Source organism: Arvicola amphibius, chromosome 3 (assembly GCF_903992535.2).
Source record: "Arvicola amphibius chromosome 3, mArvAmp1.2, whole genome shotgun sequence".
Taxonomy (NCBI): Eukaryota; Metazoa; Chordata; class Mammalia; order Rodentia; family Cricetidae; genus Arvicola; species Arvicola amphibius.
In genome coordinates, this window is record NC_052049.1 from 29,932,227 (window position 1) to 29,937,638 (window position 5,412).

Consider the following 5,412-nt stretch of genomic DNA (forward strand, 5'->3'; position numbering starts at 1 on the left):
AAAGTGAGCTCGGAAGTCCCGCCTCTCGCTGCAAAGGGCGGGACCGGAAGAGGACGGGTATTTCCGGGTCGGACTCTGGTATCCACTTATTGGGTGTTCAGTCCGTCTGAGGAAATTGAAGTTCGATTGGCATTAGGTTTGTGGACCACTCCTCTCCCATACCAGGCAACCACTAACTCAAGGATGGGTTTTAGCAGAGTGATTAAATTCTTAAAAAAGTAATGGAAAATATCGAGACTACTTGTTTTAAGAAGTGCCAGAAAATTGTTTTCTAATTCCTATTTTATCGCCTTTAGACGTAACAAACGGATTAGTCCAATTCACTGAAGTCAGGATTTGGATTAGAGAGTGACTGGGAAGACAAAGTAATGATTTAATTAATTATGGGTGTTCTTAAGATTAAAAAAACCCCAGTGCTCTATAAGCGCATATAGCAGACTTAGAAAAATATTTCCACTGAAACCTGAAGGGTTTGTGTTTGCTGAGACAGGATTTCTCGGTGCAGCCCTGGCTATCCTGGAACACGCTCTGTAGACCAGCTGGCCGTGATCTCCGCCCACCAACTCCCCACCCCGCAACAATTATAATAGTTTGGCCTCCAGATTGTAGACAGTGTCCACAACAATCCAGACACCTCTTGGTAGTAAAGCAGACCTCCGTGGGCTGCCTTACTGCCTCCAATATGACCATGAGCTCAGAGCAAAGGGGGGCAAATCTCTCCACAGGAGCATAACCCATATGACCGCACCTCAATGTCTGGAGTTTTAAATAGGTGCTTGCTAAGTACAAGCAGACTCAGAGCAGTCCAAGGGAAAGATGATTTCCTTTACAGGGGCTGAAGCACGATGAGGAAGGAGGCAGGAAGCATTGGAGCCAGATCACTATGAATGGAGCCAGACTTGAGGGGATTTTCTCATTCTAAATTATTAAGAATGTATCTAGGCAACTTTTTTTAAAAGTATTATTGGGTATACTTGTTTAGTGTAAGCAAAGATGGCATCAAGGGACTGGGAAAAAATCTAACTCAACCATCATTTGAAAAAAATACTGATAAGCAAATAGATTCCAATCTTATGTAAAGGTATCCTTGAATAGATAAGTTTTCTTTCTAATGACCTGCCACATCACGTTATACATTGCAGTTTTCCACCCCTGCCCATTGTCCTTCCAATGTTCAAGACCTGAGTGAAATTTCTACAAGAGATTTCATGAAATCTGAAAAACTGCTGATGGAGAATGGAATTGTGGGCAAGGATAAGAAGAGCTCAGTAGAAGGCTTGTGAACAAACAATGAGAGATAGACTGTAGGTTCTCAGCACAAGGAGACAGCAGCCCCAGCAACTATTTAGATAATTATATTCTGGGGAATTACTAGACCTGGAACTTAAAGTAAGACTCTAAGATTGCCCAAATTTCTGGTTTGGGCAAGTGGGAAGGTGGCAGAAATGATAAACGAATTTAGGAAAAGTCTGAGCTAAACTTAAATTTTCTGAGTTCACATGGTGAAAATTGTAACTAAGATTTGTCTGGAGAGCAATGGCTGTTTACACGCTAGGCGAAGACTTAAAAGAATAAAACAATGTGATATTAAAAAGTTAAGGGGACTGAAGAGATGGCTCAGCAGTTAAGAGCACTGGCTGCTCTTCTAGAGGACTTGAGTTCAATTCCCAATTCTATAACTCCACTTCAGGGAATCAGACACTATTCTAGCCTCCCTGGGTACCAGGGACACACTGGTCCATGCAGGCAAAGAACCCGTACATACAAAATAAATTTTTTTTTAAATTAAAACAGGTAACGAGCCTACAAAAGCACTGCAGAAGAGCACAGAGAACGCAAATTATTGTTTTAGATTACTAGATGTTTTTAATATTGTTGTTAGTATTGCCAGAGAGAAAGCTGAAACCAAGATCTATTAGGTTTAGTGAGGCAGGGCCCAGGGTCATTGGTGATTGCAGTGAGAATCACTGCATACAGCAGGAAAGGAAGCACAATGGACTTGAAGAACAATAGGTGACAAGGAAATGGATAAGTAGGGGCCACATGAGAAGACAGACTACGGGACTCTGGTACAATAAAAATTAGGTAGCCAGATTTTATTTATTTGGTAAGAATGGCATGAGGAGCAGCTCATGAAAACAAAAGCCAGATTAAAAGAACGCAAGAAAAAGCAAAATAAGAAACCCACCAACCATAACAACAGATGCTTCCTGTAGAGGAAGAGAAAAGTGGACACGGACATATTTGTGTACATTTGATTTTAATGTTTTTCCTGAAAAACAACTAATTAGGTAATGAAAGGTCAGAGGAGGAATGAAGCAATTAAAAACGGACAGAGGAACACAATAATCACTAGCAACTAGCAGTACAGCCAGTCGCAGTGACAGTGGTGACTCTGATTTACAATGGCACACATCTGCCAGAACCACGTCTGGCGGCATGACTTCTAAATGCTGTGTTGTACTCACAGGGTTCATTTTTGCTAGGCCAACATCACAGGGCAGCAGCATCTGCCAAAGGCTAAAAGACCGCCAGGCTCAAGCCTGTTTGTTGGCAAAACTGGAAGGGTATCCTCCCTAAGGGCATCATTTACTAAACTCTGAGTTCCTGATGAAAGATTCTGAAGAGGTCCTAAGGGAAGGGAGACCAGTTTGTAGGGAGAGGCTGTTTCCGCAGCAATATAAGAAACAGGATTTGAGTGCTGCCATGAAACAAGAGCAGTTTAGGAACTGGGTCTCTCCAATAATAGCCTAGCAGAAGCAGTTCCTGGGCAGAGTGCTGGAAACAAAGCAATGGTTCCAGCCACAAGCTGAGTGTCACAGTGATAATTTACAGCTGCTCTAAGACTTTGGATGAAAACGTGTTCTGTTAACTTGGCAGCTGGCAGTATGTGCCCACCCTCAGAACCTGATAGGAAAGGGGCTTTTTTCCTTTTTGTTTGAGCTGACTCTTGGCCATGACAGGTTTTCTATAATCCTATCAAACACCCTCCTCTCACTTACATAGGACCACCTCCCCCCCTTTAATAACAAAAAAGTCTACACTTGTGTCCTAGCTGCAGCTAAGACTCAGTGGAATGCCTACAGCATTTCCCAAAGACTAAGTCCGATTTTAAACTCTAGCACCCTCTTGTAGATAAACCCTATGGTTCCCCAGAGTATGTATTCTCCATCATGGTGACAAATCTAGGCTACTGAGATGCTTGCCTTCGAGCCAGAACTGTGCCAAAGTTGTTAACTGGTTAAGACCAATATGTGTTGTCACAACTCATGACTGACATTACTGACACCAGTGCTTATGCTCACTGGAAAGCACTGTGTTCCTATTTCTACGAGGCGTCCATACTTGTTCCTGGTGAAGATGTGCAATCTACAAGATACATAACATAGGACCAACTCATGATATGATTACAAACTTAGAACCAAGAAAACAAATACGGCTACATGGCTTCTTAATGCAGCTTCTTCCTGTTTTGGCATGCTCAGTCTCAGAATCCAGTCAAAATGCTGTGAGAGTTCAAAGAGAAACCAAGCAGCCACCTGCAAATTGTCAACATTCTGGTCAACGCCTCAGATCTAGACCTAGCTTAAGTCCTCACAGCCACAGATGGCTCCAATGATTATAGCCACAGCTGCTCAAGCTGTCTATCATCAGCCCACCGTTTTCACATCTAAGGTGGTTCTTCTCGTTCTAGGGAGTGAACCTAAGGCCTTCTCATGGTAAACAGATGAACTAGCACCAGACCTTGGGTAGTTTTTTTTAATGTAGAATTTACAATGCAGGTAGATTCTGTTAATAGTTACACTGAGTACAGTACTGGTGACAGTAGGCTGGTGGTCAAATACTGGATGTTTACACAATGACCACTAGATATCTAAAATATATACATCCCAGTTATCTCTGGGTGTCTGTTCTAATGTGCTATAACTATTATGTTCCAAGACTGCAGTCTGTGCTGATATGACAAATTCCAAAACACCCAACTATGTAATGTACTTGCTCTTTATAACATGGACTCTAGAAATTAATGTATTTGTTAATTTTCCAGGTTCATTTATTGTTATTGAATTCAATTATTCAATTGAGTATTGAATATCTCCATCTTACAATTTCTCTAGCTTCTAAACCTTTATTTCATGTAAGCAAGCTAACCAACAAATTCTTTAAAATACCATTTCAAAAACTTAGAACAAAACTAAGTTTTATTTTCAAATTCTAATTTTAATACAGATGAACAAACAAGCAGAAAAGTGAGAAAACTAATTGTATAAGCAGACAGATGTACCAAATGTAAAACGAGTGTTAATATTAACACAACTATTTACATGCATATTTACAAGCAACCCTTTCTTATTTTTTTAGTTAGTTGGAAAAAGATTTGACATTAGGTAAAAACATTACTTAAATAGGGCCGAGGTGATACAGTATAGTAAAAGTATTAGAAAAGTGATATTCACGGTATATCAATTATAAAGCAGATGAAAACCTGAATGACAAACACCTGCTCCAGTTCTCTGGTAAAAAGTCAATGCAATCCATGCTGTGAAATACAAATGAGAACGCCTTATAAAGAAAGCAGAGTGATGCTGTAGGATGGAGGGCGATGAAGTTAGTCAGGTCAAACAGAGAAAATGATTCCTGAATTGGAATAAATCCTCAATGAAGTCTTGGCTCCTTAGCTGGTGTTCTAAGCCCCACCCACCCCTCATTTAATGACAGTTTAAAAGCCCTTGATATCAAATAGCATCTACATATGTAAATAAGTTGTTTATATTCCCCAAGACTTTGGTGCTAAAGATTTTCTTTTTTCTTTTTTTGGTTTTTCGAGACAGGGTTTCTCTGCAGCTTTAGAGCCTGTCCTGGAGCTAGCTCTTGTAGACCAGGCTGGCCTCGAACTCACAGTGATCCGCCTGTCTCTGCCTCCCGAGTGCTGGGATTAAAGGCGTGCGCCACCACCGCCCGGCTTTGGTGCTAAAGATTTTCATGATCATGATTAGTATTTGAAACTAAATTTATAGAGAAACAAATGTTAAACTAAAATAAAATCTGTAATAGTCATACCTAAAAGAGAATGCTACATTTTTGCAGTAATATGTAATTCCAGGCTAAGACCTTTTACCTCAAGAGAAAGTTGAACGATAAGCATCTAATCAGCTAGCAAAATTTTCTTTCAACATTTCATTTATTTCAAAATCGACTTTATTGCAGCCAAAACAGTAGAATTAACTGTACATAATAAAACTATTATATATATATACACATTTTAAGTTACAGGGAATAAAGTTTATTTTGGCAGGTAGTGTTAAAACAAAATTAAAGTTGCATACATTAGTAACATAACTCAACATCCTTAATTTGGTATAAGTCTGACACAGTTTCTTGCTAAATCACCAGACCTAAACTTAAAAAAAA